The sequence below is a fragment of the Castor canadensis genome, chromosome 2 (genome assembly GCF_047511655.1).
Source record: "Castor canadensis chromosome 2, mCasCan1.hap1v2, whole genome shotgun sequence".
Lineage (NCBI taxonomy): Eukaryota > Metazoa > Chordata > Mammalia > Rodentia > Castoridae > Castor > Castor canadensis.
The window spans coordinates 116,026,884-116,041,694 of record NC_133387.1 but is presented as its reverse complement, the minus strand read 5'-3'; the positions used below and the strand labels follow the sequence as shown (position 1 = coordinate 116,041,694).

Sequence of the window (14,811 nt, the reverse complement as noted above, 5' to 3'; positions counted from 1 at the left end):
GCACCAGGGATTGAGTCTGTGTTTTCTAGAATTTCTGTCCATCTCTCACTGTTTTATATTTATAGCCTCATTCATTTTGGCTTATAATGGTCTCTTATGCTCTATGCAAAAGAAGCATTTAAATGCCATTCTAAAACCAACTTAGTTAGAAGGTTCATGATCCTACACAATGTTCCCCTATGGGAACTGAATCTGTGTTTCATAAGATGTTTGTTCCTCTTTTTTTGTTTTCAGTTTGAAGCCACATTCACTTTGGCTCATAATGCTCTATTAAACACTATGGCAAAGAAACAAATTGCTACCATTATAAAACCAATTGAGTTAGAAGGCTCACTGTCCTGCAGTATTCCATTCTGAGAAACGAGTCTATGTTTTGTAGGTGTTCTCTCCATCTACCACCATTTTCTTTTTTTAAATGATGACAAATACTATTCAAATTACTTTCTCTTTTTTGTTTATTTGCTTAAATACAAAGCTACACACTCATGTTTGATCCTCCTCCAATTTGCTGACCACTGACCAGGCCAGCAGGGCAGGGTAGCACCTTTGTGAGGCCCAGAGTACAGTGAGGGAGGACCAAGGATAAGTGCCCTTTCTTATACCTGTCTCTGTTTACATTTACCCAGACCAGAGTATGCAGGAGTCCCAAGGTTTCATCTCCTGAACTCTGAACATCCCAGGGAGGGAGTAGAAAGCCACCTATGCCTGTTTATCTCACTACAGGTGAAAAGTTGAGGTTTATCCTTATTTTCTGGCTTCCAGGCACTGCTGGCATCCATGGGCACCTGGTGACTTCCTGAGACTGGCCATGGCAACTACGGTAGGGGTCCTGGGCTCCCAGGATCAGACTTCAGATCATGGATGCATCTTCAAGGAAGGACACCAGGTGGCCTGACAAACTGAAGGCCTTGAAATCAGGGTGGGTCAGTGGGGGAAATGGATAAGTAATTTCTAGTTCCACTATAAAACTTTTTGATTAGAATAGAGTAACATCTTAAATCTCCTCTACAAACACTAAAACCCCAAAATAAAGCAAAACACTGCAGCCACCTTACTCACTTCAAGACCTATATGCATGTAAATTATTTTCTGTGTTTTTTCTTTTTTGTTTGTTTTTTAATATAAATTTACTCTTCACATTTCTGTAAAGATTTAACTCAGCTTCAGGAAGCTCTATTCCCACAGGGTAGGATGCAGTACTCTTTAACCTACCAACCTTGAAGCAGTTGCCTGCAGAAGAGGTCTGTGTTTGGCCGGCTAGGTGCAGAGTCAGTAAGCTTTCAAAAAGCAAAGGGGAAGACTAGCTTACTGTGAAACCTTTAAAAAACATTCATGAATTTTAACATGAACCTGTTGAGACAGAGAACAAGATCTTGGAGACTTTTAGCCAAGCTGTGTGTGGAGCCAATGCCCTTACAGATGTCTAACCTTGGACATTGGTGTGGACAGTCTTGGCACAGACTCATCTCATCTCTTACTTCATGGTTGGCCCTTCTTCTAAAACCTGTCCTGAGTCTTGGACTGCATGCATTGGATGCTTGAACCTTTAACTTGTATGCAAAGAAGGTACAAAAACAACTAGAATATAAAAGTTTTGGTAGTATAAAGCTATTTGTTCAAGTCTACTTTGGAAACCTGCAATAGATACTTAAATACTACAGTGAAAATGCATCTTAATAATGGTCATAAAAACATTTTCAGTAATTTGCTATGAGGGAGTGTGCAAACAAATCATTCCCTTTGAGGGCACTTTATCTTTTCAAGGAGGTGGTGGGAGGCTGCTAGCCACTGTTAATGTTTCAGCCACAGGGAGCCTTCCAATGAGCCCTTGCTTCAGTCATCATAGTTGTACAGAAGCTCATCCCCAGCAGCAATGCCACTGGAGGTGATGAGGATTAGATGAGGCACTCCAACGATGTGTTGCAGTTTGATTTGGCAGTTCCTACACTTGCAGTGATTGATCAGCCTCCACAGGTGGTTTGTCTTGTGAGTGGCATCCATGCACTAGGTTTTGCTAAGACACTGAAAATAATATATGTAGCAGCCCAAGGAGGGGTCCTGTGTGTACAGAGCCTCTTGCTTCTTGGCATCAGTGATCTTGAAGAAGTCCTTGTGGTAGTCCACCACAATGTCACCACAGGAGAACTGCTTAGTGGCAATCACACACCTGCCTTTTCCACCAGTGAGGTCAATCTTCATGCCTTCTTCCTTCCTGTTTTTAATCAACTCACCTACATATTCTGTTCTTCAGACTGCAGCTCAACTTTGCTCTTCCTGGAGCTCCTTCAGACTGGGTAGAAATCTATGAGTTTGTGATTCTGTTACGTTTTTCCTTGAGTTTTTTTTCCCCTAGGGGCCTGTTTGCTATTGAGGGTTTTTTTCAAGGCTTGCTTGGCAATTACTGCATTGATACAATCACATGATGAAGGTAGAGTTTTTGGAGGTTCTGCTGTTCAGATTTTTGGTTTGGAAAATGTGCCAGGGGCCCTCTCCTGGCATCTTTGATCTTCTGTTCCTCAGACTTCAGGGTGCTTTGTATCGCATTCCTGGCATTCCTTTTCTCTTCTCATTTCCTGTAGATCCTAGATAATGTTTTCCCCTGGCACTTAACTTAATTACAAGGACAGAAAGATCTAAAATAAATGACTCAAAGCTGCATCTCAAAATCCTAGAAAACCAAGAGCAAGCAAAACTCAAAACAAGCAGAAGAAGAGAAATAATAAAAGTAAGGGACAAAATTAATGAAATAGAGACCAAAAAAAGACATAGAAAAAAATCAACAAAACAAAAAGCTGGTTCTTTGAAAAAATAAACAAGATTTTACAAGCCCCAGGCAAATCTGACTAGAATGAGAAGAGGAAAGACCCAAATTAACAAATTCAGAAGCAAAAAGAGAGATAACAAAAAACACCACAGAAATCCAAGGACTAATCAGAGACTACTTTGAGAACCTATATTCCAATAAATTGGAAAATCTTGAAGAAATGGACAAATTTCTAGATATTTATGACTATCCAAAACTGAATCATGAAGATATTAATCACCTAAACAGGTCTATAACACATAATGAAATATGTGTTAACACAAAAGTCCAGGACCTGATGGATTCCCAGCTGAAATCTACTAGACCTTCAAAGAAGAACTAAAGCCAACACTCCTTAAACTTTTCCATGAAATAGAAAAGGAACAATGCCCAACTCATTGCATGAAGCCAATAATACACTCCTCCCAAAACCAGACAAGGACAAATCCAAAAAGGAAAACTACAGGCCAATCTTTTTAATGAAAAATGATGTAAAAATACTCAATAAAATAATAGAAAACTGAATCCAACAACATCTCCGAAAGCTCATTCACCACAACCAAATATGCTTCAGCCTAGAGATGCAGGAATGGTTCAACATAAATCAATAAATGCAGGAATGGCTCAAAATAAATCAATAAAGGTAATTAATAAAAGCAAAGACAAAAACCACATGATCATCTCAATAGATGCAGAAAAAGCCTCTGATAAAATTCAGTGCCACTTCATGACAAAAGCTCAAGAAAACTGGGAATAGAAGGAATGTGCCTTAACATTATAATGACTATATATACAAACCTATACCCAACATCATACTTAATGGGGAAAACCTGAAGCAATTCCTCCTAAACTTAGGAACAAGACAAGTGTGCCAACTTTCCCTACTCCTATTATACCTAGTCTTAGAATTCCTAGCCAGAGCAATAAAGTGAGAAGAAGAAATAAAAGGAACACAAATAGGTAAAGAAACAGTCAAAGTATCTGTATTTGTAGATGACATGATCCTGTACATAAAGACCCAAAAAAACTCCACCCAAAAACTTCTAGACACCAAAAACAGCTTCAGCACAGTAGCAGGAAACATCAACTTACAAAAATCAGAAGTCTTTGTATACACCAACAAGGAATAAATTGAGAAAGAATACAGGAAAACAATTCCATTCACAATAGCCTTAAAATTTAAACACCCAGGAATAAACTTAATAAAGGATGTAAATGACCTCTTTAAGGAGAACTACAAACCACTGAAGAAAGAAATTGAGGAAGACTACAGAAAATAGAAATATCTCCCATGCTTGTGGATTGGTAGAATCAACATAGTAAATTAGTTATATTACCAAAAGTAACCTACATGTTTAAAACAATACCCATCAAAATGTCAATGACATTCATCACAGAGATTGAAAAATCTAATATAAAGTACATTTGGATAAACAAAATACCTCAAATAGCCAAGGTACTGTGCAAAAAAAGCAACGCTTGAGGTATCAAGTACATGACTTCAAGCTATACTATAAAGCCATAGAAATAAAAACAGCATGGTACTGGCACAAAAACAGATATGAAGACCATTGGAACAGAATAGAAGACCCAGATAAGAATCCACACAGCTACGACTACTTTATTTTTACAAAGGGGCCAAAAACATACAATAGAGAAAAGACAGTCTGCTCAAAAAATGGTACTGGGAAAAGTGGCTATCTGCCTACAGAAAACTGAAACAAGGTCCATGCCAGTCACCCAGTACTAGTATCAACTCAAAGTGAATTAAAGACCTTAATATCAGACCCAAAATCTTGCAGTTATTACAAAAAAGAGCAGGGAATACCCTGGAAACAGTGAAGGACTTTCTCAGAACTCCAGCAGCCTAGCAACTAAGAGAAAGGATGCACAGATGGGACAACATCAAATTAAAAAGCTTCTGCACAACAAAAGATATGGTCTCTTAATTGAAGAGACCACCCACAGAGCAGGAGAAAAAAATTTGCTAGCTATACGTCAGACAAAGGACTGATTACCAGACTAAACAGGGAGCTCAAAAAACTAAACTCCCTTCAAAGAATGAAACTTTCAAGAAGTGGGCAACTGAACAGAAATTTTTGTGAGGAAAAATCCAAATAGCAAAAAAAACACATGAAAAATGCTCACCATCCCTGGCCATAAAGGAAATGCAAATCAAAACCACACTAATGTTCCACCTCACAATGTTTGAATGGCTATCATCAAGAATAATATCAGCACACATGTTGGCAAGGATGCAGGGAAAATGGAACCATCATCCACTGCTGGTAGGAATGGTGAGCATTTTTCATATGTTTTTTTGCCATTTGAATTTCTTCCTCACAAGAAGTTCTGTTCAGTTCAGTTGCCCACTTCTTAAAAGGTTCATTCATTTGGGCAGAGTTTAGTTTTTTGAGCTCCCTGTTTATCAGTCCTTTGTCTGATATATAGCTAGCAAATTTTTTCTCCGACTCTGTGGGTGGTCTTTTCAGTTTAGAGACCATTTCTTTTGCTGTCAGAAGCTTTTTAATTTTATGTAGTCCCATTTGTGTATCCTTCCTGTTAGTTGCTGTGCTTCTGGAGTTCTACTGAGGAATTCTTTGCCTATACCTATTGCTTCCAGAGTGTTCCCTGCTCTTCTCTATACTAGCTTCGGTTTTGTTCTGATATTAAGGTTCTTGATCTATTTTGAGTTAATAGTAGTATAGGGTGACAAACATGGATCAAATTTCAGTTTTCTGCAGGCAGATAACCACTTTTCCCAGAAACATTTTTTTAAGAGCTGTCTCTTCTCTATCATGTTTTTGGTGCCTTTGTCAAAAATAAGGTGGGCATAGCTGTGTGGATTCATTTCCGGGTCCTCTATTCTGTTCCACTGGTCTTTCACATTTATTTTTGTGCCAGTACCATGCTTTGGCTCTGTAAAGTAGTTTGAAGTCAGGTATTGGATACCTGCAGCATTGTGCTTTTTCCTGAGTATTGCCTTGGCTATTCACCATCTCTTGTGTTTCCAAATGAACTTTAGGGTAGGTTTTTCAATTTCTGTGATGATTGTTATTGGGATTTTCATGGGAATTGCATTGAACATGTAGATTGCTTTTGGTAGTATAGCCATTTTTACTTTTCTAATAATCCATGATCATGGGAGATCTCTCCACCTTCTGTAGTCTTCCTCAATTTCTCTCTTTAGAAGTTTGTAGTTATCCTTGTAGAGGTCATTCATATTCTTTATTTTTTCCTAGGTATTTGATTTTTTTGAGGCTACTGTAAATGGAATTGTTTTAATATATTCTTTCTCAATTTGTTTATTGTTGGTGTTGATTTTGTATCCTGCTACATTGCTGAAGCTGTTTATGGTGGCTTGGAGTTTTTTGGTCTTTGAGGTATAGAATTATGTTGTCTGCAAATAGGGATACTTTGACTGTTTAATATCCTATAATAAAATAAAATGGATGGGAAAAATTAAAAATAAAATTATTTTGGCTGATGCTGCTCTATTTTGCTTAATGACAAAGAAATATGCAACTGCCTTTTTAAAACCAATATAGTTACAAGTTTCAGTGTTCTGCAGAGCATTGAACTCTGGGAATTTACCCTTTGTTACAGAGTATTTCTGTCTTGTTCTCACCATTTTCAATTTGAAGGCAGTTTCATTTGGCTTATGATGTAACATGGAAAAGAATCTTGTAACTGACATTCTAAAGCCAACTTAGAATACCCATCATCCTGCAGATTTTTCCCCTCTCAGAATTTAGTCCGTGTATCATGGGATTTCTGTCCCTCTTTACGATTTTTAATTTGAAGCCACTTTCATTTTGGCTCATAATGTTCTATTATTCTGAATGGCAAAGAATTATGCAACTGCCAGTGTAAATCTAACTTACTTAAAAGTTTCAGCATCCTGGACATGTTTCCACTTTTGAAATTAAGTCTGTATATCATAGGATGTCTCTCCATCGATCACCATTAGCAAATTTATACCACATTCTTTTGTCTCTTAATGCTGCATTATGATACATGAATAAAGCCAGGAGCTGTCATTCTAAAATCATCTTAGTTAAAATGTTCATCTTTTTGCACAGTGTTCCACTCTAGGAATTGAGTCTGTGACTCATGGGATTTCTGCCCTTCTATCACAGCTTTCAGTTTGAAGTCACATTCATTTTTATTCATAGTTCTCTATTATGTTCTATTTAAGAGAACCATGTTACTCCCATTCTAAATCCAATTTAGAATATTTACCATCCTGCAAAATGTACCCCTCTGGGAATTAAATCGGTGTTTCATAGGATTTCTCCCCACCCATCACTGTTTTAACTATGAAATCACACTGATATTGTTTCATAATGTATTATTTGCCCTATGGGAAAGAAGCATGTAATTGCCTTTCAAAAACAAATTTAGGTAGAATGTTCACTGTCCTGCAGAATTTCCACTCTGGGTATTGAGTCAGTTTTTCTTAGGATTTCTATCCCTCAGTTACTGGTTTTAACTTGAAGTCACATTCATTTTGGTTTATCTTGCTTTATTATGTTCTATAGCAATAAGGATATAATTACTATTTAACACTACCTTAACTAAAATGTTTACCATTCTGCAACCAATTCCACTCTGGGAATTGATTCTCTTTTTCTTAGGATTTCTATCACTCTATCACCATTTCAATTTGAATCCACATTCATTTTGGCCAATAATGTTACATTATGGTGCAGGTCAAAGACGCATATAACTACCATTCTAAAACCAACTTAGTTATAAAGTTAACAGTCTTGCAAAATGTTCCTCTTTGGGAATTGTATCTGTATTTCTTTGGATTTCTAGCCATCTAATGTTTTTCAGTTTGAAACCAGATTTATTTTGGTGCATAATGGTTATGCTCAATATCAAAGAGGGTTGAGCCATGTTAGTTTTGGCTCATATGCTCATTTGTGCTCTATTAGGTTCTGTGGCAAAGCAACATATAACTAATAGTCTAAATTCAATGTAGCTTGAAGTTTCATCATCCTGCACAGTGTTCCTGTGTGGAAATTGATTCAATGTCACAAATTTCACTGTCTTGTCCAATTTGAGTATGGGAAATCAGTCTTTGTTTCACAGGATTTCTCTCCATCTATCAAGGTTTTCAATTTGAAACTACATTCATTTTGGTTCATAATGCTTTAAGGACAAGAAGCATTTAATTGACCATGTAAAACCAACTTAGTTAGAAGGGTAATGATCCAGTACAATCTTCCACTTGGTAATTGAGTCTGTTTCTTCATTGGATTTCTCTCTATCACCATTTTCAAATTGAAAGCACAATAATTTTTGCACATGCTATATTATTGTCTATGGTAAAGAAGAATATAACTGCCATTCTAAAACCAACTTAGTGAGATGGCTTATGTCCTACACAATGTTCCTTTCTGTGAATTGATTCTGTGTATCATGGACTGTCAGTTCTTCTATCACCATTTTCAAATTGAAGCCACATTCTCTTTGGGTTGTAACACTATTACTTCCTATTAAGTTCTTTGGCAATGAAACATTTTAATGCCCTTTCAATATCAATTTAGTTAAAAAATTTACCTTATTACACAATGTTCCCCTCAGGGAATTGAGTGTCTGCTTCATAAGATTTCTGTTCCTCTCTCAATATTATCAATTTGAAGCCACATTCATTTCACTTCATAATGCTCTACTATGATTGCTATTTGGCAAAGAAGCATGTAACTGACATTCTAAAACCAATTTACTTAGAAATTTCATCATACTGCACAAAGTTCCACTCTGAGAATTGAGTCTGTGTTTCAATGGATTTCTCTGCATCTATAATCAATTTCAATTGGATGCATTCCCTTGGCTCTTTTTTCATTATATTTTTATTAGGATATATTTTTTGTACATGGGGGAAGCATTGTGACAATTCTAAATAGTCTTATATCATTTGCACCATCTCTCCCCCTGGACTTTGTTGAATTTCATGTAAGTGTGTGAAGTCCATTAATTATATTCCCTCACCTTAATCTTTGTTCACCCTCCCTCCTCCCACAAGCACTCACCTCCACAAACTGCCTATTTTACAGTCCTGACTTTCATCATTAATATCTAAGTTGATGTTCAAAGGGGGTGTCTCAATGTATCACATCCATGAGTATTCTTTAGCCTGTTCAAACCCTTCCATTATATTACTTTATCTCTTAATTTCCACTGTACATTTTCAGCAGCTTTTCAATACATATCCGTATATTCTCACTTTCACAGATGTTATGTTTTATGATATAATTTTTTAAATGGTAAGGAAAACTTTAGGATTATTGCAATAGGTGTAAAGATTATGGCAATATGGAGAGACAGATTTTACTCAACTGTGAATATAGCAAGGACAACTGGGGATTTATAGTCAAGGAGCAGAGATGTAGGAGAATGTTGGTAGCAAGTTACTGAGAGGAGACATCAAGGTGGAGAAATTCTTATTAAGCTGACTTAACAGGGTGTTTTTTTCTTTTTTCCTTTTTATAGTTGTGCTGGGTTGGAGGTACATTGTACCATTTACAAAAGTTCTTACAATGTATCTAATATATCATAATTGAATTCAACCTGTCCACCATTCTCCTTCAATTCTTGGAAGAGTTTAAACAGGTATCAGTTTTGCATTTACATATTTGTGTATACAGTATGTGCACCATATTCATCCTCCTACCCCTTCCCCTGCCACCTTCCCCTTCTCACTGGTGAAAACTCTCCCACCTCCCAACCCCTGCAAAACCTGGTTCACCTTCTCGTTCTCCTATTTTGTAGATGAAAAAGCATAAAAGATAAAAAGAGAAACATGATGTTTTTGCTAGTTTAAATTGACGATAGGTACACAGGGAGTTTCCTTGTGTTGTTTCCATGTATATATGTATTAGAATTCCAAGTGGTTCATCTCTTCCAGTCCCCTTCACTCCTTCCTAGTTCACTTCCCATGGTGGCTTTAGCAAGTTTAAGACTTCTGTATTCATTCCTGTACCATGAGCACATCAACACCTTTAAATTTTTGGTTTCTTTTCCTTGTCCGATCCCTCTAGTGTGTGGACTCGCGTTAATGTGACCCACGTACCATAATATTGCTGCACTTGTATTAGGTTTATAATGAGGGAGAACATATGTCTTTTGGCATTCTGAGCCTGACTAACTTCATTTAAGATGATGTTCTCCAGTTCCATCCATTTTTTCTGTGAATGACAAAAGTTCATTATTGTTTGTGGCTGAGTAAAATTCCATTCTGTATAAATAACACATTTAATCCATTCGTCAGTAAGGGGCAACTTGGCTGTTTCCATAGCTTAGTTATTGTGAATAGTGCTGCAATAAACGTGGGTGTGCATGTGCCTTTTTTGTGACCTGACTCACATTCATTCAGGTACATCCCTAGGAATGGCATTCCTGGATTGTTGGGCATATCTATTTTTAGTTTTTTAAGGAACCTCCATACTGTTTTCCATAGTGGTTGTACTAGCTTATATTTCCACCAGCAGTGTATGAGGTTTCCTTTTTCTTTTTTTTTCTTTAACATACGCAGTTATTTATTGTCTTTCTTCTTCATTGCAATATAGTCTTCATGTAAGAGCAGGAAATTCTTTTTATTATGTACTAATGTACTACTTTGCTACTCAGGGCCAAACCCAGTGCCTGGCATACAGCTCATCTGTCAATTCTATGATGTTTCCTTTTTCCTTTCATCCTCACCAACATTTGTTGATGTTGATGTTCTTGATGGTAGCTATTCTAACAGGAGTAAGGTGGGATCATAGTGTGGTTTTGATTTACATTTCTTTTATGGCCAGGGATGGTAAATATTTTCTCATGTGTTTCTTAGCCATTTGGACTTCTTCTTTTGAAAAAGTTCTGTTCAGTTCAGTTTCCCATTTCTTTATTGGGTCATTGAGTTTTGGGAAGTTTGGTTTTTGAGCTCCTTGTATATTCTGGTTATCAGTCCCTGGTCTAGCAAAGATTTTCTCCCATTCTATGGGTGGCCGCTTCAATTTAGAAACCATTTCTTTTGCTGTGAAGAAGATTATTAATTTCATATAGTCCCAGTTCTCATTCTTTTCTCTTAGCTGCTCCCCAATTCCTTCTTTTGAACTTCATCCCTCCCACCTCTCTCATGGCAGCCATTTTTGAGATCCCTGTAAATCAGGTTTCAGTTTGCAACCCTAAACCATCTCTTCTTCTCCCCTTTCTACTGCCCTCCCCAACTTATACTTTCTGTTTGTCAACCACCAGAACAACTCCTTACCTATCAATCTCTTTCCTCTTTGTCTGACTTCTCACAATCCTCCATCACTACCAATAATTCCAATAGATAAAGTAAAGGTATGCAGATTTTCTATTTTCTGTTTTGTGGAGGTTATGTTTGTTTGTCTGTCCATTCAGTTTTATCCATTATTCTTCCCTATTTTATTATCTACCTGATCTCTTCTATGCAACCTACTCTGCCTTTCAATTAATGTCTTATATTAGCTCAGCCATCATCCCCTCTTACTACATAAACTTTTTACCACATATCACTCCCTAGACATTTCCTTCTGCCTCTCTCCCATCACAAATCTTATGACCATTAACCTTCTAGGACCATGAAGATTCATCTTTACTCCAACAGAAAACCTGTAACTTCAAGGCTGCAGTTCAATAACAGTGTTTTAGTAGCTAAGCCTCATTGTCATGTGTGGTTTCTGGGGTAGAATACAACATCCTGAAATAAGAAGCTGAAGGGATTAATTTTGAGCCATTATCCCCCACCATCTCAAGACAGGAAAACATACCAGAGCTCAAACACCACCCAGTTCTGTACAATCTCCCATAAAACCCCAATTACAGGGACATAGGGACTAGAAACATGAACCAAAAACAACCCAGATATGTAAATCTCAAAGCAGAAAGGCCATAGCTCCACCACTAAGGGCCTAAAAACAGCAAAGAGGAGGAAATATCAAATATTGAATTCCAAAAATACATAAGCTAGTGTTTGAACTAAAAGAAGACATGAATAAACAACTAAAATAGCACAAAGAGAATTCAAACAAACAGACAAATGACATTAAGAAGACCATGCGGGATATGAAAAATTAATTGAAAATTAAAACACAGACTTGATTCACAGAGTGTAACATTGTGCATGGAGCTGAACCTTTTAATTAAGTTGACTTTAGAATGAAAGTTACATGCTTTATTCATAGAGCATTATACAGCACCAAGAGCCAAAAAGAATTTTTCTTTGTTTTGTATATTGAGATTTTCTTTGGAGTACTGGAGTTTGAACTCAGGGCCTACACCTTGAGCCATTCCACCAAGACACTTTTGTGATAGTGTTTTTTGAGATAGGGTCTCAGGAACTATTTGCCTGACCTGGCTTTGAACTTTGATCCTCCTTATCTCTGCCTCCTGAGTACCTAGTTTTGATTATGATAAATCTGGGGTTGTTTGGTGTTCTGTAACATTAGTTAGAATGTTCACCATCCTACAGTGTTCCCCTCTGGAAATTGAGTCTGTGTTTCATAGGATTTCTCTCCATTTAATATGTTTCTCAATTTGATACCAGATTGATTTTGGCTCATAATACTTTATTATGTACTATAGCAAAGAAACCTGGAATGAGCATTCTAAAACCTAGGATCACTAACATGCACAATATTCCTTTCTGGGAGTTGAGTGTGTGTTTTGTAAGATTTCTCTCTACATCATGGTTTATGATTAATACTCACATTCATTTTGGGTCATGATTCTCTATTAAGCTTTATGGCAATGAAGCATGGAACTGCCATTCTAAAATTAACTTAAAATATTCACCATTTTGCACAATTTTTCTTTTTTTTCTTTTTTCTTTTATTATTCATATGTGCATACAAGGCTTGGGTCATTTCTCCCCCCTGCCCCCACCCCTTCCCTTACCACCCACTCCGCCCCCTCCCTTCCCCCCCACCCCCTCAATACCCAGCAGAAAATTTTGCCCTTATTTCTAATTTTGTTGTAGAGAGAGTATAAGCAATAATAGGAAGGAACAAGGGTTTTTGCTGGTTGAGATAAGGATAGCTATACAGGGAGTTGACTCACATTGATTTCCTGTGCGTGGGTGTTACCTTCTAGGTTAATTCTTTTTGATCTAACCTTTTCTGTAGTACCTGTTCCCCTTTTCCTATTGGCCTCAGTTGCTTTAAGGTATCCGCTTTAGTTTCTCTGCGTTAAGGGAAACAAATGCTAGCTAGTTTTTTAGGTGTCTTACCTATCCTCACCCCTTCCTTGTGTGCTCTCGCTTTTATCATGTGCTCATAGTCCAATCCCCTTGTTGTGTTTGCCCTTGATCTAATGTCCACATATGAGGGAGAACATACGATTTTTGGTCTTTTGGGCCAGGCTAACCTCACTCAGAATGATGTTCTCCAATTCCATCCATTTACCAGTGAATGATAACATTTCGTTCTTCTTCATGGCTGCATAAAATTCCATTGTGTATAGATACCACATTTTCTTAATCCATTCATCAGTTTTGGGGCATCTTGGCTGTTTCCATAACTTGGCTATTGTGAATAGTGCCGCAATAAACATGGATGTGCAGGTGCCTCTGGAGTAACAGTCTTTTGGGTATATCCCCAAGAGTGGTATTGCTGGATCAAATGGTAGATCGATGTCCAGCATTTTAAGTAGCCTCCAAATTTTTTTCCAGAGTGGTTGTACTAGTCTACATTCCCACCAACAATGTAAGAGGGTTCCTTTTTCCCCGCATCCTTGCCAACACCTGTTGTTGGTGGTGTTGCTGATGATGGCTATTCTAACAGGGGTGAGGTGGAATCTTAGCGTGGTTTTAATTTGCATTTCCTTTATTGCTAGAGATGGTGAGCATTTTTTCATGTGTTTTCTGGCCATTTGAATTTCTTCTTTTGAGAAAGTTCTGTTTAGTTCACGTGCCCATTTCTTTATTGGTTCATTAGTTTTGGGAGAATTTAGTTTTCTAAGTTCCCTGTATATTCTGGTTATCAGTCCTTTGTCTGATGTATAGTTGGCAAATATTGTCTCCCACTCTGTGGGTGTTCTCCTCAGTTTAGAGACCATTTCTTTTGATGAACAGAAGCTTTTTAGTTTTATGAGGTCCCATTTATCTATGCTATCTCTTAGTTGCTGTGCTGCTGGGGTTTCATTGAGAAAGTTCTTACCTATACCTACTAACTCCAGAGTAGTTCCTACTCTTTCTTGTATCAACTTAAGAGTTTGGGGACTGACATTAAGATCCTTGATCCATTTTGAGTTAATCTTGGTATAGGGTGATATACAATTTTTCAATCTAGGGGTTGAGCCTGTGTTTCATATGAGGTTTCTCCATTTATAACCATTTTAAATTTGAACTCACATTTATTTTGGCTCATAATACTCTGTTACACTCTATATCACAGAAGCATGTTATTATCCTTTTAAAAACATGTTATTTAGAAGTATCACAATTTTGCACAATGTTCCACTCTGGTAATTGAGGCCATGTTTCATAGGATTACTGTCCCTCTCTCACTGTTTTCAAATTGGCAACACATTCATTTTGGCTGTTAATGCTCAACTATACTCTATCTTGCTGTATTGAATAGAACTTTTAACTACACTTCGAAAAACAGCTTAGCTAGAATGTTCACCATCCTGAACAATGTTTCACTGTGGAAACTGAGCCTTTGTTTCATATGCTTTCTGAACCTCTCACACCATTTTCAACTGAGGCCATATTCATTTTTTCTCATATTGCTCTACTGTGTCCTGTGGCAAAGAAGCATGTAATGTCATCCTAAAACCAATGTGGATAGAAAGATCATGATCCTGAACAACATTTCACTGTGGCAATTGAGTTTGTGTTTCCTAGGATTTCTGTCCTGAATCACTGTTTTCCACTGGAAGCCAACATTTATTTTGGCTCTAATCTTCTATTATGCTCTATGGCAAAGAAGCATATAATTGCCATACTAAAAGCAACATAGCTTTAGGTTCTCTGTAAAGCATAATGTTCCCAT

General features: G+C 37.2%; 1 pseudogene; it reads right to left on the bottom strand.

Moving 5' to 3' along the window:
* Positions 1-1,942: 1,942 nt before the first annotated feature.
* LOC109702656 (N-lysine methyltransferase KMT5A pseudogene) overlaps positions 1,943-14,811 on the bottom strand; it is a 56,976-nt pseudogene continuing 44,107 nt past the window's right edge.